At 45.8% G+C, this 20458-nt stretch overlaps 21 non-coding genes across 21 annotated transcripts; 11 read left to right on the forward strand and 10 right to left on the reverse strand.

The window, feature by feature from the left end:
- Positions 1 to 558: 558 nt before the first annotated feature.
- trnad-guc (transfer RNA aspartic acid (anticodon GUC)) lies at positions 559 to 630 on the reverse strand. Its single transcript has one exon. It is a non-coding gene; the product is annotated as a tRNA-Asp (tRNA).
- Positions 631 to 2622: 1992 nt separating this feature from the next.
- On the reverse strand, positions 2623 to 2694 carry trnad-guc (transfer RNA aspartic acid (anticodon GUC)). The gene has a single exon. It is a non-coding gene; the product is annotated as a tRNA-Asp (tRNA).
- Positions 2695 to 2934: 240 nt separating this feature from the next.
- On the forward strand, positions 2935 to 3007 carry trnav-uac (transfer RNA valine (anticodon UAC)). Its single transcript has one exon. It is a non-coding gene; the product is annotated as a tRNA-Val (tRNA).
- Positions 3008 to 3622: 615 nt separating this feature from the next.
- trnav-uac (transfer RNA valine (anticodon UAC)) lies at positions 3623 to 3695 on the forward strand. The gene has a single exon. It is a non-coding gene; the product is annotated as a tRNA-Val (tRNA).
- Positions 3696 to 5374: 1679 nt separating this feature from the next.
- trnad-guc (transfer RNA aspartic acid (anticodon GUC)) lies at positions 5375 to 5446 on the reverse strand. Its single transcript has one exon. It is a non-coding gene; the product is annotated as a tRNA-Asp (tRNA).
- A 616-nt stretch (positions 5447 to 6062) lies between these two features.
- trnad-guc (transfer RNA aspartic acid (anticodon GUC)) lies at positions 6063 to 6134 on the reverse strand. The gene has a single exon. It is a non-coding gene; the product is annotated as a tRNA-Asp (tRNA).
- A 240-nt stretch (positions 6135 to 6374) lies between these two features.
- On the forward strand, positions 6375 to 6447 carry trnav-uac (transfer RNA valine (anticodon UAC)). Its single transcript has one exon. It is a non-coding gene; the product is annotated as a tRNA-Val (tRNA).
- Positions 6448 to 7438: 991 nt separating this feature from the next.
- Positions 7439 to 7510, reverse strand: trnad-guc (transfer RNA aspartic acid (anticodon GUC)). Its single transcript has one exon. It is a non-coding gene; the product is annotated as a tRNA-Asp (tRNA).
- A 616-nt stretch (positions 7511 to 8126) lies between these two features.
- On the reverse strand, positions 8127 to 8198 carry trnad-guc (transfer RNA aspartic acid (anticodon GUC)). The gene has a single exon. It is a non-coding gene; the product is annotated as a tRNA-Asp (tRNA).
- A 240-nt stretch (positions 8199 to 8438) lies between these two features.
- Positions 8439 to 8511, forward strand: trnav-uac (transfer RNA valine (anticodon UAC)). The gene has a single exon. It is a non-coding gene; the product is annotated as a tRNA-Val (tRNA).
- Positions 8512 to 10190: 1679 nt separating this feature from the next.
- On the reverse strand, positions 10191 to 10262 carry trnad-guc (transfer RNA aspartic acid (anticodon GUC)). The gene has a single exon. It is a non-coding gene; the product is annotated as a tRNA-Asp (tRNA).
- Positions 10263 to 10502: 240 nt separating this feature from the next.
- Positions 10503 to 10575, forward strand: trnav-uac (transfer RNA valine (anticodon UAC)). The gene has a single exon. It is a non-coding gene; the product is annotated as a tRNA-Val (tRNA).
- A 1303-nt stretch (positions 10576 to 11878) lies between these two features.
- On the forward strand, positions 11879 to 11951 carry trnav-uac (transfer RNA valine (anticodon UAC)). The gene has a single exon. It is a non-coding gene; the product is annotated as a tRNA-Val (tRNA).
- Positions 11952 to 12254: 303 nt separating this feature from the next.
- Positions 12255 to 12326, reverse strand: trnad-guc (transfer RNA aspartic acid (anticodon GUC)). Its single transcript has one exon. It is a non-coding gene; the product is annotated as a tRNA-Asp (tRNA).
- A 1616-nt stretch (positions 12327 to 13942) lies between these two features.
- Positions 13943 to 14015, forward strand: trnav-uac (transfer RNA valine (anticodon UAC)). The gene has a single exon. It is a non-coding gene; the product is annotated as a tRNA-Val (tRNA).
- Positions 14016 to 14630: 615 nt separating this feature from the next.
- trnav-uac (transfer RNA valine (anticodon UAC)) lies at positions 14631 to 14703 on the forward strand. The gene has a single exon. It is a non-coding gene; the product is annotated as a tRNA-Val (tRNA).
- Positions 14704 to 16006: 1303 nt separating this feature from the next.
- On the forward strand, positions 16007 to 16079 carry trnav-uac (transfer RNA valine (anticodon UAC)). The gene has a single exon. It is a non-coding gene; the product is annotated as a tRNA-Val (tRNA).
- A 303-nt stretch (positions 16080 to 16382) lies between these two features.
- On the reverse strand, positions 16383 to 16454 carry trnad-guc (transfer RNA aspartic acid (anticodon GUC)). Its single transcript has one exon. It is a non-coding gene; the product is annotated as a tRNA-Asp (tRNA).
- A 616-nt stretch (positions 16455 to 17070) lies between these two features.
- Positions 17071 to 17142, reverse strand: trnad-guc (transfer RNA aspartic acid (anticodon GUC)). Its single transcript has one exon. It is a non-coding gene; the product is annotated as a tRNA-Asp (tRNA).
- A 928-nt stretch (positions 17143 to 18070) lies between these two features.
- trnav-uac (transfer RNA valine (anticodon UAC)) lies at positions 18071 to 18143 on the forward strand. The gene has a single exon. It is a non-coding gene; the product is annotated as a tRNA-Val (tRNA).
- A 1303-nt stretch (positions 18144 to 19446) lies between these two features.
- Positions 19447 to 19519, forward strand: trnav-uac (transfer RNA valine (anticodon UAC)). Its single transcript has one exon. It is a non-coding gene; the product is annotated as a tRNA-Val (tRNA).
- The last annotated feature ends 939 nt before the right edge of the window (positions 19520 to 20458 follow it).

Genomic DNA, 20458 nt, shown 5'->3' on the forward strand with positions numbered 1-20458 from the left:
AGGGAATTCTTAGAGCTATACAGGGGAGGCTTTAAGTGTACTAGACATTTACTGTCACTCAATGACACAGCAGCTGTGACTGAATCCATTCGGAAATCATGTCGTCTGGCATCTGAAATGTTTGCAGTCAAGTGTGAATGGTGCATTGAGCCTGGGCACGTGCGTAAAAGTCATCTTCAGCAGTTTCCGTAGTGTAGTGGTTATCACGTTGGCTTTACACGCGAAAAGTCCCCTGTTTGAAACTGGGCGGAAACAGTATTCTTTGTTCCTGCTTACTCCACACAATAACACTCTATGTAGTGGAATTGTCAGAAACTAGGTAAGTACAACTGCCCCAGGGTTAGCTTTTCCTCCACACAATCAAAGCGTTCTGACTAGCCTTCCCAGCAAACTGGATGAAAAGAGGCAGAATTTTCCATTCTGATGCGCAACCTTTCATGCATGCCGAGGTAGGCAATCATATCGTTAATGTGAAGCGGTCTCTGACAGCAGGAACATGCTTGATATGTATGGTCTCTGTGTTAAAAGGCTGTTGTCGTTCTAGCAACTGGTAGAAAACTCCCCGTCAGGGAATCGAACCCTGGTCTTCCGCGTGACAAGCGGAGATACTATCCACTATACTAACGAGGACTGCGCTAGTAGCGTTTTTGGGCTAATGAAAAAACAGTGGCGCTGTTCCGGCCTTTAAAGGGAATTCTTAGAGCTATACAGGGGAGGCTTTAAGTGTACTAGACATTTACTGTCACTCAATGACACAGCAGCTGTGACTGAATCCATTCGGAAATCATGTCGTCTGGCATCTGAAATGTTTGCAGTCAAGTGTGAATGGTGCATTGAGCCTGGGCACGTGCGTAAAAGTCATCTTCAGCAGTTTCCGTAGTGTAGTGGTTATCACGTTGGCTTTACACGCGAAAAGTCCCCCGTTCGAAACTGGGTGGAAACAGTATTCTTTGTTCCTGCTTACTCCACACAATAACACTCTATGTAGTGGAATTGTCAGAAACTAGGTAAGTACAACTGCCCCAGGGTTAGCTTTTCCTCCACACAATCAAAGCGTTCTGACTAGCCTTCCCAGCAAACTGGATGAAAAGAGGCAGAATTTTCCATTCTGATGCGCAACCTTTCATGCATGCCGAGGTAGGCAATCATATCGTTAATGTGAAGCGGTCTCTGACAGCAGGAACATGCTTGATATGTATGGTCTCTGTGTTAAAAGGCTGTTGTCGTTCTAGCAACTGGTAGAAAACTCCCCGTCAGGGAATCGAACCCTGGTTTTCCGCGTGACAAGCGGAGATACTATCCACTATACTAACGAGGACTGCGCTAGTAGCGTTTTTGGGCTAATGAAAAAAAAGTGGCGCTGTTCCGGCCTTTAAAGGGAATTCTTAGAGCTATACAGGGGAGGCTTTAAGTGTACTAGACATTTACTGTCACTCAATGACACAGCAGCTGTGACTGAATCCATTCGGAAATCATGTCGTCTGGCATCTGAAATGTTTGCAGTCAAGTGTGAATGGTGCATTGAGCCTGGGCACGTGCGTAAAAGTCATCTTCAGCAGTTTCCGTAGTGTAGTGGTTATCACGTTGGCTTTACACGCGAAAAGTCCCCTGTTTGAAACTGGGCGGAAACAGTATTCTTTGTTCCTGCTTACTCCACACAATAACACTCTATGTAGTGGAATTGTCAGAAACTGGGTAAGTACAACTGCCCCAGGGTTAGCTTTTCCTCCACACAATCAAAGTGTTCTGACTAGCCTTCCCAGCAAACTGGATGAAAAGAGGCAGAATTTTCCATTCTGATGCGCAACCTTTCATGCATGCCGAGGTAGGCAATCATATCGTTAATGTGAAGCGGTCTCTGACAGCAGGAACATGCTTGATATGTATGGTCTCTGTGTTAAAAGGCTGTTGTCGTTCTAGCAACTGGTAGAAAACTCCCCGTCAGGGAATCGAACCCTGGTTTTCCGCGTGACAAGCGGAGATACTATCCACTATACTAACGAGGACTGCGCTAGTAGCGTTTTTGGGCTAATGAAAAAAAAGTGGCGCTGTTCCGGCCTTTAAAGGGAATTCTTAGAGCTATACAGGGGAGGCTTTAAGTGTACTAGACATTTACTGTCACTCAATGACACAGCAGCTGTGACTGAATCCATTCGGAAATCATGTCGTCTGGCATCTGAAATGTTTGCAGTCAAGTGTGAATGGTGCATTGAGCCTGGGCACGTGCGTAAAAGTCATCTTCAGCAGTTTCCGTAGTGTAGTGGTTATCACGTTGGCTTTACACGCGAAAAGTCCCCTGTTTGAAACTGGGCGGAAACAGTATTCTTTGTTCCTGCTTACTCCACACAATAACACTCTATGTAGTGGAATTGTCAGAAACTGGGTAAGTACAACTGCCCCAGGGTTAGCTTTTCCTCCACACAATCAAAGTGTTCTGACTAGCCTTCCCAGCAAACTGGATGAAAAGAGGCAGAATTTTCCATTCTGATGCGCAACCTTTCATGCATGCCGAGGTAGGCAATCATATCGTTAATGTGAAGCGGTCTCTGACAGCAGGAACATGCTTGATATGTATGGTCTCTGTGTTAAAAGGCTGTTGTCGTTCTAGCAACTGGTAGAAAACTCCCCGTCAGGGAATCGAACCCTGGTCTTCCGCGTGACAAGCGGAGATACTATCCACTATACTAACGAGGACTGCGCTAGTAGCATTTTTGGGCTAATGAAAAAAAAGTGGCGCTGTTCCGGCCTTTAAAGGGAATTCTTAGAGCTATACAGGGGAGGCTTTAAGTGTACTAGACATTTACTGTCACTCAATGACACAGCAGCTGTGACTGAATCCATTCGGAAATCATGTCGTCTGGCATCTGAAATGTTTGCAGTCAAGTGTGAATGGTGCATTGAGCCTGGGCACGTGCGTAAAAGTCATCTTCAGCAGTTTCCGTAGTGTAGTGGTTATCACGTTCGCTTTACACGCGAAAAGTCCCCCGTTCGAAGCTGGGCGGAAACAGTATTCTTTGTTCCTGCTTACTCCACACAATAACACTCTATGTAGTGGAATTGTCAGAAACTAGGTAAGTACAACTGCCCCAGGGTTAGCTTTTCCTCCACACAATCAAAGCGTTCTGACTAGCCTTCCCAGCAAACTGGATGAAAAGAGGCAGAATTTTCCATTCTGATGCGCAACCTTTCATGCATGCCGAGGTAGGCAATCATATCGTTAATGTGAAGCGGTCTCTGACAGCAGGAACATGCTTGATATGTATGGTCTCTGTGTTAAAAGGCTGTTGTCGTTCTAGCAACTGGTAGAAAACTCACCGTCAGGGAATCGAACCCTGGTCTTCCGCGTGACAAGCGGAGATACTATCCACTATACTAACGAGGACTGCGCTAGTAGCGTTTTTGGGCTAATGAAAAAACAGTGGCGCTGTTCCGGCCTTTAAAGGGAATTCTTAGAGCTATACAGGGGAGGCTTTAAGTGTACTAGACATTTACTGTCACTCAATGACACAGCAGCTGTGACTGAATCCATTCGGAAATCATGTCGTCTGGCATCTGAAATGTTTGCAGTCAAGTGTGAATGGTGCATTGAGCCTGGGCACGTGCGTAAAAGTCATCTTCAGCAGTTTCCGTAGTGTAGTGGTTATCACGTTGGCTTTACACGCGAAAAGTCCCCCGTTCGAAACTGGGCGGAAACAGTATTCTTTGTTCCTGCTTACTCCACACAATAACACTCTATGTAGTGGAATTGTCAGAAACTAGGTAAGTACAACTGCCCCAGGGTTAGCTTTTCCTCCACACAATCAAAGCGTTCTGACTAGCCTTCCCAGCAAACTGGATGAAAAGAGGCAGAATTTTCCATTCTGATGCGCAACCTTTCATGCATGCCGAGGTAGGCAATCATATCGTTAATGTGAAGCGGTCTCTGACAGCAGGAACATGCTTGATATGTATGGTCTCTGTGTTAAAAGGCTGTTGTCGTTCTAGCAACTGGTAGAAAACTCCCCGTCAGGGAATCGAACCCTGGTTTTCCGCGTGACAAGCGGAGATACTATCCACTATACTAACGAGGACTGCGCTAGTAGCGTTTTTGGGCTAATGAAAAAAAAGTGGCGCTGTTCCGGCCTTTAAAGGGAATTCTTAGAGCTATACAGGGGAGGCTTTAAGTGTACTAGACATTTACTGTCACTCAATGACACAGCAGCTGTGACTGAATCCATTCGGAAATCATGTCGTCTGGCATCTGAAATGTTTGCAGTCAAGTGTGAATGGTGCATTGAGCCTGGGCACGTGCGTAAAAGTCATCTTCAGCAGTTTCCGTAGTGTAGTGGTTATCACGTTGGCTTTACACGCGAAAAGTCCCCTGTTTGAAACTGGGCGGAAACAGTATTCTTTGTTCCTGCTTACTCCACACAATAACACTCTATGTAGTGGAATTGTCAGAAACTGGGTAAGTACAACTGCCCCAGGGTTAGCTTTTCCTCCACACAATCAAAGTGTTCTGACTAGCCTTCCCAGCAAACTGGATGAAAAGAGGCAGAATTTTCCATTCTGATGCGCAACCTTTCATGCATGCCGAGGTAGGCAATCATATCGTTAATGTGAAGCGGTCTCTGACAGCAGGAACATGCTTGATATGTATGGTCTCTGTGTTAAAAGGCTGTTGTCGTTCTAGCAACTGGTAGAAAACTCCCCGTCAGGGAATCGAACCCTGGTTTTCCGCGTGACAAGCGGAGATACTATCCACTATACTAACGAGGACTGCGCTAGTAGCGTTTTTGGGCTAATGAAAAAAAAGTGGCGCTGTTCCGGCCTTTAAAGGGAATTCTTAGAGCTATACAGGGGAGGCTTTAAGTGTACTAGACATTTACTGTCACTCAATGACACAGCAGCTGTGACTGAATCCATTCGGAAATCATGTCGTCTGGCATCTGAAATGTTTGCAGTCAAGTGTGAATGGTGCATTGAGCCTGGGCACGTGCGTAAAAGTCATCTTCAGCAGTTTCTGTAGTGTAGTGGTTATCACGTTGGCTTTACACGCGAAAAGTCCCCTGTTTGAAACTGGGCGGAAACAGTATTCTTTGTTCCTGCTTACTCCACACAATAACACTCTATGTAGTGGAATTGTCAGAAACTGGGTAAGTACAACTGCCCCAGGGTTAGCTTTTCCTCCACACAATCAAAGTGTTCTGACTAGCCTTCCCAGCAAACTGGATGAAAAGAGGCAGAATTTTCCATTCTGATGCGCAACCTTTCATGCATGCCGAGGTAGGCAATCATATCGTTAATGTGAAGCGGTCTCTGACAGCAGGAACATGCTTGATATGTATGGTCTCTGTGTTAAAAGGCTGTTGTCGTTCTAGCAACTGGTAGAAAACTCCCCGTCAGGGAATCGAACCCTGGTCTTCCGCGTGACAAGCGGAGATACTATCCACTATACTAACGAGGACTGCGCTAGTAGCATTTTTGGGCTAATGAAAAAAAAGTGGCGCTGTTCCGGCCTTTAAAGGGAATTCTTAGAGCTATACAGGGGAGGCTTTAAGTGTACTAGACATTTACTGTCACTCAATGACACAGCAGCTGTGACTGAATCCATTCGGAAATCATGTCGTCTGGCATCTGAAATGTTTGCAGTCAAGTGTGAATGGTGCATTGAGCCTGGGCACGTGCGTAAAAGTCATCTTCAGCAGTTTCCGTAGTGTAGTGGTTATCACGTTGGCTTTACACGCGAAAAGTCCCCTGTTTGAAACTGGGCGGAAACAGTATTCTTTGTTCCTGCTTACTCCACACAATAACACTCTATGTAGTGGAATTGTCAGAAACTGGGTAAGTACAACTGCCCCAGGGTTAGCTTTTCCTCCACACAATCAAAGTGTTCTGACTAGCCTTCCCAGCAAACTGGATGAAAAGAGGCAGAATTTTCCATTCTGATGCGCAACCTTTCATGCATGCCGAGGTAGGCAATCATATCGTTAATGTGAAGCGGTCTCTGACAGCAGGAACATGCTTGATATGTATGGTCTCTGTGTTAAAAGGCTGTTGTCGTTCTAGCAACTGGTAGAAAACTCCCCGTCAGGGAATCGAACCCTGGTCTTCCGCGTGACAAGCGGAGATACTATCCACTATACTAACGAGGACTGCACTAGTAGCATTTTTGGGCTAATGAAAAAAAAGTGGCGCTGTTCCGGCCTTTAAAGGGAATTCTTAGAGCTATACAGGGGAGGCTTTAAGTGTACTAGACATTTACTGTCACTCAATGACACAGCAGCTGTGACTGAATCCATTCGGAAATCATGTCGTCTGGCATCTGAAATGTTTGCAGTCAAGTGTGAATGGTGCATTGAGCCTGGGCACGTGCGTAAAAGTCATCTTCAGCAGTTTCCGTAGTGTAGTGGTTATCACGTTCGCTTTACACGCGAAAAGTCCCCCGTTCGAAGCTGGGCGGAAACAGTATTCTTTGTTCCTGCTTACTCCACACAATAACACTCTATGTAGTGGAATTGTCAGAAACTAGGTAAGTACAACTGCCCCAGGGTTAGCTTTTCCTCCACACAATCAAAGCGTTCTGACTAGCCTTCCCAGCAAACTGGATGAAAAGAGGCAGAATTTTCCATTCTGATGCGCAACCTTTCATGCATGCCGAGGTAGGCAATCATATCGTTAATGTGAAGCGGTCTCTGACAGCAGGAACATGCTTGATATGTATGGTCTCTGTGTTAAAAGGCTGTTGTCGTTCTAGCAACTGGTAGAAAACTCACCGTCAGGGAATCGAACCCTGGTCTTCCGCGTGACAAGCGGAGATACTATCCACTATACTAACGAGGACTGCGCTAGTAGCGTTTTTGGGCTAATGAAAAAACAGTGGCGCTGTTCCGGCCTTTAAAGGGAATTCTTAGAGCTATACAGGGGAGGCTTTAAGTGTACTAGACATTTACTGTCACTCAATGACACAGCAGCTGTGACTGAATCCATTCGGAAATCATGTCGTCTGGCATCTGAAATGTTTGCAGTCAAGTGTGAATGGTGCATTGAGCCTGGGCACGTGCGTAAAAGTCATCTTCAGCAGTTTCCGTAGTGTAGTGGTTATCACGTTGGCTTTACACGCGAAAAGTCCCCTGTTTGAAACTGGGCGGAAACAGTATTCTTTGTTCCTGCTTACTCCACACAATAACACTCTATGTAGTGGAATTGTCAGAAACTGGGTAAGTACAACTGCCCCAGGGTTAGCTTTTCCTCCACACAATCAAAGTGTTCTGACTAGCCTTCCCAGCAAACTGGATGAAAAGAGGCAGAATTTTCCATTCTGATGCGCAACCTTTCATGCATGCCGAGGTAGGCAATCATATCGTTAATGTGAAGCGGTCTCTGACAGCAGGAACATGCTTGATATGTATGGTCTCTGTGTTAAAAGGCTGTTGTCGTTCTAGCAACTGGTAGAAAACTCCCCGTCAGGGAATCGAACCCTGGTCTTCCGCGTGACAAGCGGAGATACTATCCACTATACTAACGAGGACTGCGCTAGTAGCGTTTTTGGGCTAATGAAAAAACAGTGGCGCTGTTCCGGCCTTTAAAGGGAATTCTTAGAGCTATACAGGGGAGGCTTTAAGTGTACTAGACATTTACTGTCACTCAATGACACAGCAGCTGTGACTGAATCCATTCGGAAATCATGTCGTCTGGCATCTGAAATGTTTGCAGTCAAGTGTGAATGGTGCATTGAGCCTGGGCACGTGCGTAAAAGTCATCTTCAGCAGTTTCCGTAGTGTAGTGGTTATCACGTTGGCTTTACACGCGAAAAGTCCCCCGTTCGAAACTGTGCGGAAACAGTATTCTTTGTTCCTGCTTACTCCACACAATAACACTCTATGTAGTGGAATTGTCAGAAACTAGGTAAGTACAACTGCCCCAGGGTTAGCTTTTCCTCCACACAATCAAAGCGTTCTGACTAGCCTTCCCAGCAAACTGGATGAAAAGAGGCAGAATTTTCCATTCTGATGCGCAACCTTTCATGCATGCCGAGGTAGGCAATCATATCGTTAATGTGAAGCGGTCTCTGACAGCAGGAACATGCTTGATATGTATGGTCTCTGTGTTAAAAGGCTGTTGTCGTTCTAGCAACTGGTAGAAAACTCCCCGTCAGGGAATCGAACCCTGGTCTTCCGCGTGACAAGCGGAGATACTATCCACTATACTAACGAGGACTGCGCTAGTAGCGTTTTTGGGCTAATGAAAAAACAGTGGTGCTGTTCCGGCCTTTAAAGGGAATTCTTAGAGCTATACAGGGGAGGCTTTAAGTGTACTAGACATTTACTGTCACTCAATGACACAGCAGCTGTGACTGAATCCATTCGGAAATCATGTCGTCTGGCATCTGAAATGTTTGCAGTCAAGTGTGAATGGTGCATTGAGCCTGGGCACGTGCGTAAAAGTCATCTTCAGCAGTTTCCGTAGTGTAGTGGTTATCACGTTGGCTTTACACGCGAAAAGTCCCCCGTTCGAAACTGGGCGGAAACAGTATTCTTTGTTCCTGCTTACTCCACACAATAACACTCTATGTAGTGGAATTGTCAGAAACTAGGTAAGTACAACTGCCCCAGGGTTAGCTTTTCCTCCACACAATCAAAGCGTTCTGACTAGCCTTCCCAGCAAACTGGATGAAAAGAGGCAGAATTTTCCATTCTGATGCGCAACCTTTCATGCATGCCGAGGTAGGCAATCATATCGTTAATGTGAAGCGGTCTCTGACAGCAGGAACATGCTTGATATGTATGGTCTCTGTGTTAAAAGGCTGTTGTCGTTCTAGCAACTGGTAGAAAACTCCCCGTCAGGGAATCGAACCCTGGTTTTCCGCGTGACAAGCGGAGATACTATCCACTATACTAACGAGGACTGCGCTAGTAGCGTTTTTGGGCTAATGAAAAAAAAGTGGCGCTGTTCCGGCCTTTAAAGGGAATTCTTAGAGCTATACAGGGGAGGCTTTAAGTGTACTAGACATTTACTGTCACTCAATGACACAGCAGCTGTGACTGAATCCATTCGGAAATCATGTCGTCTGGCATCTGAAATGTTTGCAGTCAAGTGTGAATGGTGCATTGAGCCTGGGCACGTGCGTAAAAGTCATCTTCAGCAGTTTCCGTAGTGTAGTGGTTATCACGTTGGCTTTACACGCGAAAAGTCCCCTGTTTGAAACTGGGCGGAAACAGTATTCTTTGTTCCTGCTTACTCCACACAATAACACTCTATGTAGTGGAATTGTCAGAAACTGGGTAAGTACAACTGCCCCAGGGTTAGCTTTTCCTCCACACAATCAAAGTGTTCTGACTAGCCTTCCCAGCAAACTGGATGAAAAGAGGCAGAATTTTCCATTCTGATGCGCAACCTTTCATGCATGCCGAGGTAGGCAATCATATCGTTAATGTGAAGCGGTCTCTGACAGCAGGAACATGCTTGATATGTATGGTCTCTGTGTTAAAAGGCTGTTGTCGTTCTAGCAACTGGTAGAAAACTCCCCGTCAGGGAATCGAACCCTGGTTTTCCGCGTGACAAGCGGAGATACTATCCACTATACTAACGAGGACTGCGCTAGTAGCGTTTTTGGGCTAATGAAAAAAAAGTGGCGCTGTTCCGGCCTTTAAAGGGAATTCTTAGAGCTATACAGGGGAGGCTTTAAGTGTACTAGACATTTACTGTCACTCAATGACACAGCAGCTGTGACTGAATCCATTCGGAAATCATGTCGTCTGGCATCTGAAATGTTTGCAGTCAAGTGTGAATGGTGCATTGAGCCTGGGCACGTGCGTAAAAGTCATCTTCAGCAGTTTCCGTAGTGTAGTGGTTATCACGTTGGCTTTACACGCGAAAAGTCCCCTGTTTGAAACTGGGCGGAAACAGTATTCTTTGTTCCTGCTTACTCCACACAATAACACTCTATGTAGTGGAATTGTCAGAAACTGGGTAAGTACAACTGCCCCAGGGTTAGCTTTTCCTCCACACAATCAAAGTGTTCTGACTAGCCTTCCCAGCAAACTGGATGAAAAGAGGCAGAATTTTCCATTCTGATGCGCAACCTTTCATGCATGCCGAGGTAGGCAATCATATCGTTAATGTGAAGCGGTCTCTGACAGCAGGAACATGCTTGATATGTATGGTCTCTGTGTTAAAAGGCTGTTGTCGTTCTAGCAACTGGTAGAAAACTCCCCGTCAGGGAATCGAACCCTGGTCTTCCGCGTGACAAGCGGAGATACTATCCACTATACCAACGAGGACTGCGCTAGCAGCGTTTTTGGGCTAATGAAAAAACAGTGGCGCTGTTCCGGCCTTTAAAGGGAATTCTTAGAGCTATACAGGGGAGGCTTTAAGTGTACTAGACATTTACTGTCACTCAATGACACAGCAGCTGTGACTGAATCCATTCGGAAATCATGTCGTCTGGCATCTGAAATGTTTGCAGTCAAGTGTGAATGGTGCATTGAGCCTGGGCACGTGCGTAAAAGTCATCTTCAGCAGTTTCCGTAGTGTAGTGGTTATCACGTTGGCTTTACACGCGAAAAGTCCCCCGTTCGAAACTGGGCGGAAACAGTATTCTTTGTTCCTGCTTACTCCACACAATAACACTCTATGTAGTGGAATTGTCAGAAGCTAGGTAAGTACAACTGCCCCAGGGTTAGCTTTTCCTCCACACAATCAAAGTGTTCTGACTAGCCTTCCCAGCAAACTGGATGAAAAGAGGCAGAATTTTCCATTCTGATGCGCAACCTTTCATGCATGCAGAGGTAGGCAATCATATCGTTAATGTGAAGCGGTCTCTGACAGCAGGAACATGCTTGATATGTATGGTCTCTGTGTTAAAAGGCTGTTGTCGTTCTAGCAACTGGTAGAAAACTCCCCGTCAGGGAATCGAACCCTGGTCTTCTGCGTGACAAGCGGAGATACTATCCACTATACTAACGAGGACTGCGCTAGTAGCGTTTTTGGGCTAATGAAAAAACAGTGGCGCTGTTCCGGCCTTTAAAGGGAATTCTTAGAGCTATACAGGGGAGGCTTTAAGTGTACTAGACATTTACTGTCACTCAATGACACAGCAGCTGTGACTGAATCCATTCGGAAATCATGTCGTCTGGCATCTGAAATGTTTGCAGTCAAGTGTGAATGGTGCATTGAGCCTGGGCACGTGCGTAAAAGTCATCTTCAGCAGTTTCTGTAGTGTAGTGGTTATCACGTTGGCTTTACACGTGAAAAGTCCCCCGTTCGAAACTGGGCGGAAACAGTATTCTTTGTTCCTGCTTACTCCACACAATAACACTCTATGTAGTGGAATTGTCAGAAACTAGGTAAGTACAACTGCCCCAGGGTTAGCTTTTCCTCCACACAATCAAAGCGTTCTGACTAGCCTTCCCAGCAAACTGGATGAAAAGAGGCAGAATTTTCCATTCTGATGCGCAACCTTTCATGCATGCCGAGGTAGGCAATCATATCGTTAATGTGAAGCGGTCTCTGACAGCAGGAACATGCTTGATATGTATGGTCTCTGTGTTAAAAGGCTGTTGTCGTTCTAGCAACTGGTAGAAAACTCCCCGTCAGGGAATCGAACCCTGGTCTTCCACGTGACAAGCAGAGATACTATCCACTATACTAACGAGGACTGCGCTAGTAGCATTTTTGGGCTAATGAAAAAAAAGTGGCGCTGTTCCGGCCTTTAAAGGGAATTCTTAGAGCTATACAGGGGAGGCTTTAAGTGTACTAGACATTTACTGTCACTCAATGACACAGCAGCTGTGACTGAATCCATTCGGAAATCATGTCGTCTGGCATCTGAAATGTTTGCAGTCAAGTGTGAATGGTGCATTGAGCCTGGGCACGTGCGTAAAAGTCATCTTCAGCAGTTTCCGTAGTGTAGTGGTTATCACGTTGGCTTTACACGCGAAAAGTCCCCCGTTCGAAACTGGGCGGAAACAGTATTCTTTGTTCCTGCTTACTCCACACAATAACACTCTATGTAGTGGAATTGTCAGAAACTAGGTAAGTACAACTGCCCCAGGGTTAGCTTTTCCTCCACACAATCAAAGCGTTCTGACTAGCCTTCCCAGCAAACTGGATGAAAAGAGGCAGAATTTTCCATTCTGATGCGCAACCTTTCATGCATGCAGAGGTAGGCAATCATATCGTTAATGTGAAGCGGTCTCTGACAGCAGGAACATGCTTGATATGTATGGTCTCTGTGTTAAAAGGCTGTTGTCGTTCTAGCAACTGGTAGAAAACTCCCCGTCAGGGAATCGAACCCTGGTCTTCCGCGTGACAAGCGGAGATACTATCCACTATACTAACGAGGACTGCGCTAGTAGCATTTTTGGGCTAATGAAAAAACAGTGGCGCTGTTCCGGCCTTTAAAGGGAATTCTTAGAGCTATACAGGGGAGGCTTTAAGTGTACTAGACATTTACTGTCACTCAATGACACAGCAGCTGTGACTGAATCCATTCGGAAATCATGTCGTCTGGCATCTGAAATGTTTGCAGTCAAGTGTGAATGGTGCATTGAGCCTGGGCACGTGCGTAAAAGTCATCTTCAGCAGTTTCTGTAGTGTAGTGGTTATCACGTTGGCTTTACACGCGAAAAGTCCCCCGTTCGAAACTGGGCGGAAACAGTATTCTTTGTTCCTGCTTACTCCACACAATAACACTCTATGTAGTGGAATTGTCAGAAACTAGGTAAGTACAACTGCCCCAGGGTTAGCTTTTCCTCCACACAATCAAAGCGTTCTGACTAGCCTTCCCAGCAAACTGGATGAAAAGAGGCAGAATTTTCCATTCTGATGCGCAACCTTTCATGCATGCCGAGGTAGGCAATCATATCGTTAATGTGAAGCGGTCTCTGACAGCAGGAACATGCTTGATATGTATGGTCTCTGTGTTAAATGGCTCTTGTTGTTCTAGCAACTGGTAGAAAACTCCCCGTCAGGGAATCGAACCCTGGTCTTCCACGTGACAAGCAGAGATACTATCCACTATACTAACGAGGACTGCGCTAGTAGCGTTTTTGGGCTAATGAAAAAACAGTGGCGCTGTTCCGGCCTTTAAAGGGAATTCTTAGAGCTATACAGGGGAGGCTTTAAGTGTACTAGACATTTACTGTCACTCAATGACACAGCAGCTGTGACTGAATCCATTCGGAAATCATGTCGTCTGGCATCTGAAATGTTTGCAGTCAAGTGTGAATGGTGCATTGAGCCTGGGCACGTGCGTAAAAGTCATCTTCAGCAGTTTCTGTAGTGTAGTGGTTATCACGTTGGCTTTACACGCGAAAAGTCCCCCGTTCGAAACTGGGCGGAAACAGTATTCTTTGTTCCTGCTTACTCCACACAATAACACTCTATGTAGTGGAATTGTCAGAAACTAGGTAAGTACAACTGCCCCAGGGTTAGCTTTTCCTCCACACAATCAAAGCGTTCTGACTAGCCTTCCCAGCAAACTGGATGAAAAGAGGCAGAATTTTCCATTCTGATGCGCAACCTTTCATGCATGCCGAGGTAGGCAATCATATCGTTAATGTGAAGCGGTCTCTGACAGCAGGAACATGCTTGATATGTATGGTCTCTGTGTTAAATGGCTCTTGTCGTTCTAGCAACTGGTAGAAAACTCCCCGTCAGGGAATCGAACCCTGGTCTTCCACGTGACAAGCAGAGATACTATCCACTATACTAACGAGGACTGCGCTAGTAGCGTTTTTGGGCTAATGAAAAAACAGTGGCGCTGTTCCGGCCTTTAAAGGGAATTCTTAGAGCTATACAGGGGAGGCTTTAAGTGTACTAGACATTTACTGTCACTCAATGACACAGCAGCTGTGACTGAATCCATTCGGAAATCATGTCGTCTGGCATCTGAAATGTTTGCAGTCAAGTGTGAATGGTGCATTGAGCCTGGGCACGTGCATAAAAGTCATCTTCAGCAGTTTCCGTAGTGTAGTGGTTATCACGTTGGCTTTACACGCGAAAAGTCCCCCGTTCGAAACTGGGCGGAAACAGTATTCTTTGTTCCTGCTTACTCCACACAATAACACTCTATGTAGTGGAATTGTCAGAAACTAGGTAAGTACAACTGCCCCAGGGTTAGCTTTTCCTCCACACAATCAAAGCGTTCTGACTAGCCTTCCCAGCAAACTGGATGAAAAGAGGCAGAATTTTCCATTCTGATGCGCAACCTTTCATGCATGCCGAGGTAGGCAATCATATCGTTAATGTGAAGCGGTCTCTGACAGCAGGAACATGCTTGATATGTATGGTCTCTGTGTTAAATGGCTCTTGTTGTTCTAGCAACTGGTAGAAAACTCCCCGTCAGGGAATCGAACCCTGGTCTTCCACGTGACAAGCAGAGATACTATCCACTATACTAACGAGGACTGCGCTAGTAGCGTTTTTGGGCTAATGAAAAAACAGTGGCGCTGTTCCGGCCTTTAAAGGGAATTCTTAGAGCTATACAGGGGAGGCTTTAAGTGTACTAGACATTTACTGTCACTCAATGACACAGCAGCTGTGACTGAATCCATTCGGAAATCATGTCGTCTGGCATCTGAAATGTTTGCAGTCAAGTGTGAATGGTGCATTGAGCCTGGGCACGTGCATAAAAGTCATCTTCAGCAGTTTCCGTAGTGTAGTGGTTATCACGTTGGCTTTACACGCGAAAAGTCCCCCGTTCGAAACTGGGCGGAAACAGTATTCTTTGTTCCTGCTTACTCCACACAATAACACTCTATGTAGTGGAATTGTCAGAAACTAGGTAAGTACAACTGCCCCAGGGTTAGCTTTTCCTCCACACAATCAAAGCGTTCTGACTAGCCTTCCCAGCAAACTGGATGAAAAGAGGCAGAATTTTCCATTCTGATGCGCAACCTTTCATGCATGCCGAGGTAGGCAATCATATCGTTAATGTGAAGCGGTCTCTGACAGCAGGAACATGCTTGATATGTATGGTCTCTGTGTTAAATGGCTCTTGTTGTTCTAGCAACTGGTAGAAAACTCCCCGTCAGGGAATCGAACCCTGGTCTTCCACGTGACAAGCAGAGATACTATCCACTATACTAACGAGGACTGCGCTAGTAGCGTTTTTGGGCTAATGAAAAAACAGTGGCGCTGTTCCGGCCTTTAAAGGGAATTCTTAGAGCTATACAGGGGAGGCTTTAAGTGTACTAGACATTTACTGTCACTCAATGACACAGCAGCTGTGACTGAATCCATTCGGAAATCATGTCGTCTGGCATCTGAAATGTTTGCAGTCAAGTGTGAATGGTGCATTGAGCCTGGGCACGTGCGTAAAAGTCATCTTCAGCAGTTTCTGTAGTGTAGTGGTTATCACGTTGGCTTTACACGCGAAAAGTCCCCCGTTCGAAACTGGGCGGAAACAGTATTCTTTGTTCCTGCTTACTCCACACAATAACACTCTATGTAGTGGAATTGTCAGAAACTAGGTAAGTACAACTGCCCCAGGGTTAGCTTTTCCTCCACACAATCAAAGCGTTCTGACTAGCCTTCCCAGCAAACTGGATGAAAAGAGGCAGAATTTTCCATTCTGATGCGCAACCTTTCATGCATGCCGAGGTAGGCAATCATATCGTTAATGTGAAGCGGTCTCTGACAGCAGGAACATGCTTGATATGTATGGTCTCTGTGTTAAATGGCTCTTGTCGTTCTAGCAACTGGTAGAAAACTCCCCGTCAGGGAATCGAACCCTGGTCTTCCACGTGACAAGCAGAGATACTATCCACTATACTAACGAGGACTGCGCTAGTAGCGTTTTTGGGCTAATGAAAAAACAGTGGCGCTGTTCCGGCCTTTAAAGGGAATTCTTAGAGCTATACAGGGGAGGCTTTAAGTGTACTAGACATTTACTGTCACTCAATGACACAGCAGCTGTGACTGAATCCATTCGGAAATCATGTCGTCTGGCATCTGAAATGTTTGCAGTCAAGTGTGAATGGTGCATTGAGCCTGGGCACGTGCGTAAAAGTCATCTTCAGCAGTTTCCGTAGTGTAGTGGTTATCACGTTGGCTTTACACGCGAAAAGTCCCCCGTTCGAAACTGGGCGGAAACAGTATTCTTTGTTCCTGCTTACTCCACACAATAACACTCTATGTAGTGGAATTGTCAGAAACTAGGTAAGTACAACTGCCCCAGGGTTAGCTTTTCCTCCACACAATCAAAGCGTTCTGACTAGCCTTCCCAGCAAACTGGATGAAAAGAGGCAGAATTTTCCATTCTGATGCGCAACCTTTCATGCATGCCGAGGTAGGCAATCATATCGTTAATGTGAAGCGGTCTCTGACAGCAGGAACATGCTTGATATGTATGGTCTCTGTGTTAAAAGGCTGTTGTCGTTCTAGCAACTGGTAGAAAACTCCCCGTCAGGGAATCGAACCCTGGTCTTCCGCGTGACAAGCGGAGATACTATCCACTATACTAACGAGGACTGCGCTAGTAGCGTTTTTGGGCTAATGAAAAAACAGTGGCGCTGTTCCGGCCTTTAAAGGGAATTCTTAGAGCTATACAGGGGAGGCTTTAAGTGTACTAGACATTTACTGTCACTCAATGACACAGCAGCTGTGACTGAATCCATTCGGAAATCATGTCGTCTGGCATCTGAAATGTTTGCAGTCAAGTGTGAATGGTGCATTGAACCTGGGCACGTGCGTAAAAGTCATCTTCAGCAGTTTCTGTAGTGTAGTGGTTATCACGTTGGCTTTACACGCGAAAAGTCCCCCGTTCGAAACTGGGCGGAAACAGTATTCTTTGTTCCTGCTTACTCCACACAATAACACTCTATGTAGTGGAATTGTCAGAAACTAGGTAAGTACAACTGCCCCAGGGTTAGCTTTTCCTCCACACAATCAAAGCGTTCTGACTAGCCTTCCCAGCAAACTGGATGAAAAGAGGCAGAATTTTCCATTCTGATGCGCAACCTTTCATGCATGCCGAGGTAGGCAATCATATCGTTAATGTGAAGCGGTCTCTGACAGCAGGAACATGCTTGATATGTATGGTCTCTGTGTTAAAAGGCTGTTGTCGTTCTAGCAACTGGTAGAAAACTCCCCGTCAGGGAATCGAACCCTGGTCTTCCGCGTGACAAGCGGAGATACTATCCACTATACTAACGAGGACTGCGCTAGTAGCGTTTTTGGGCTAATGAAAAAACAGTGGCGCTGTTCCGGCCTTTAAAGGGAATTCTTAGAGCTATACAGGGGAGGCTTTAAGTGTACTAGACATTTACTGTCACTCAATGACACAGCAGCTGTGACTGAATCCATTCGGAAATCATGTCGTCTGGCATCTGAAATGTTTGCAGTCAAGTGTGAATGGTGCATTGAACCTGGGCACGTGCGTAAAAGTCATCTTCAGCAGTTTCTGTAGTGTAGTGGTTATCACGTTGGCTTTACACGCGAAAAGTCCCCCGTTCGAAACTGGGCGGAAACAGTATTCTTTGTTCCTGCTTACTCCACACAATAACACTCTATGTAGTGGAATTGTCAGAAACTAGGTAAGTACAACTGCCCCAGGGTTAGCTTTTCCTCCACACAATCAAAGCGTTCTGACTAGCCTTCCCAGCAAACTGGATGAAAAGAGGCAGAATTTTCCATTCTGATGCGCAACCTTTCATGCATGCCGAGGTAGGCAATCATATCGTTAATGTGAAGCGGTCTCTGACAGCAGGAACATGCTTGATATGTATGGTCTCTGTGTTAAATGGCTCTTGTCGTTCTAGCAACTGGTAGAAAACTCCCCGTCAGGGAATCGAACCCTGGTCTTCCACGTGACAAGCAGAGATACTATCCACTATACTAACGAGGACTGCGCTAGTAGCGTTTTTGGGCTAATGAAAAAACAGTGGCGCTGTTCCGGCCTTTAAAGGGAATTCTTAGAGCTATACAGGGGAGGCTTTAAGTGTACTAGACATTTACTGTCACTCAATGACACAGCAGCTGTGACTGAATCCATTCGGAAATCATGTCGTCTGGCATCTGAAATGTTTGCAGTCAAGTGTGAATGGTGCATTGAGCCTGGGCACGTGCATAAAAGTCATCTTCAGCAGTTTCCGTAGTGTAGTGGTTATCACGTTGGCTTTACACGCGAAAAGTCCCCCGTTCGAAACTGGGCGGAAACAGTATTCTTTGTTCCTGCTTACTCCACACAATAACACTCTATGTAGTGGAATTGTCAGAAACTAGGTAAGTACAACTGCCCCAGGGTTAGCTTTTCCTCCACACAATCAAAGCGTTCTGACTAGCCTTCCCAGCAAACTGGATGAAAAGAGGCAGAATTTTCCATTCTGATGCGCAACCTTTCATGCATGCCGAGGTAGGCAATCATATCGTTAATGTGAAGCGGTCTCTGACAGCAGGAACATGCTTGATATGTATGGTCTCTGTGTTAAATGGCTCTTGTTGTTCTAGCAACTGGTAGAAAACTCCCCGTCAGGGAATCGAACCCTGGTCTTCCACGTGACAAGCAGAGATACTATCCACTATACTAACGAGGACTGCGCTAGTAGCGTTTTTGGGCTAATGAAAAAACAGTGGCGCTGTTCCGGCCTTTAAAGGGAATTCTTAGAGCTATACAGGGGAGGCTTTAAGTGTACTAGACATTTACTGTCACTCAATGACACAGCAGCTGTGACTGAATCCATTCGGAAATCATGTCGTCTGGCATCTGAAATGTTTGCAGTCAAGTGTGAATGGTGCATTGAGCCTGGGCACGTGCGTAAAAGTCATCTTCAGCAGTTTCTGTAGTGTAGTGGTTATCACGTTGGCTTTACACGCGAAAAGTCCCCCGTTCGAAACTGGGCGGAAACAGTATTCTTTGTTCCTGCTTACTCCACACAATAACACTCTATGTAGTGGAATTGTCAGAAACTAGGTAAGTACAACTGCCCCAGGGTTAGCTTTTCCTCCACACAATCAAAGCGTTCTGACTAGCCTTCCCAGCAAACTGGATGAAAAGAGGCAGAATTTTCCATTCTGATGCGCAACCTTTCATGCATGCCGAGGTAGGCAATCATATCGTTAATGTGAAGCGGTCTCTGACAGCAGGAACATGCTTGATATGTATGGTCTCTGTGTTAAATGGCTCTTGTCGTTCTAGCAACTGGTAGAAAACTCCCCGTCAGGGAATCGAACCCTGGTCTTCCACGTGACAAGCAGAGATACTATCCACTATACTAACGAGGACTGCGCTAGTAGCGTTTTTGGGCTAATGAAAAAACAGTGGCGCTGTTCCGGCCTTTAAAGGGAATTCTTAGAGCTATACAGGGGAGGCTTTAAGTGTACTAGACATTTACTGTCACTCAATGACACAGCAGCTGTGACTGAATCCATTCGGAAATCATGTCGTCTGGCATCTGAAATGTTTGCAGTCAAGTGTGAATGGTGCATTGAGCCTGGGCACGTGCATAAAAGTCATCTTCAGCAGTTTCCGTAGTGTAGTGGTTATCACGTTGGCTTTACACGCGAAAAGTCCCCCGTTCGAAACTGGGCGGAAACAGTATTCTTTGTTCCTGCTTACTCCACACAATAACACTCTATGTAGTGGAATTGTCAGAAACTAGGTAAGTACAACTGCCCCAGGGTTAGCTTTTCCTCCACACAATCAAAGCGTTCTGACTAGCCTTCCCAGCAAACTGGATGAAAAGAGGCAGAATTTTCCATTCTGATGCGCAACCTTTCATGCATGCCGAGGTAGGCAATCATATCGTTAATGTGAAGCGGTCTCTGACAGCAGGAACATGCTTGATATGTATGGTCTCTGTGTTAAATGGCTCTTGTTGTTCTAGCAACTGGTAGAAAACTCCCCGTCAGGGAATCGAACCCTGGTCTTCCACGTGACAAGCAGAGATACTATCCACTATACTAACGAGGACTGCGCTAGTAGCGTTTTTGGGCTAATGAAAAAACAGTGGCGCTGTTCCGGCCTTTAAAGGGAATTCTTAGAGCTATACAGGGGAGGCTTTAAGTGTACTAGACATTTACTGTCACTCAATGACACAGCAGCTGTGACTGAATCCATTCGGAAATCATGTCGTCTGGCATCTGAAATGTTTGCAGTCAAGTGTGAATGGTGCATTGAGCCTGGGCACGTGCGTAAAAGTCATCTTCAGCAGTTTCTGTAGTGTAGTGGTTATCACGTTGGCTTTACACGCGAAAAGTCCCCCGTTCGAAACTGGGCGGAAACAGTATTCTTTGTTCCTGCTTACTCCACACAATAACACTCTATGTAGTGGAATTGTCAGAAACTAGGTAAGTACAACTGCCCCAGGGTTAGCTTTTCCTCCACACAATCAAAGCGTTCTGACTAGCCTTCCCAGCAAACTGGATGAAAAGAGGCAGAATTTTCCATTCTGATGCGCAACCTTTCATGCATGCCGAGGTAGGCAATCATATCGTTAATGTGAAGCGGTCTCTGACAGCAGGAACATGCTTGATA

The sequence above is a fragment of the Anarhichas minor genome, unplaced genomic scaffold (genome assembly GCF_050575085.1).
Source record: "Anarhichas minor isolate MPS153535 unplaced genomic scaffold, ASM5057508v1 ptg000017l, whole genome shotgun sequence".
Classification (NCBI taxonomy): Eukaryota; Metazoa; Chordata; class Actinopteri; order Perciformes; family Anarhichadidae; genus Anarhichas; species Anarhichas minor.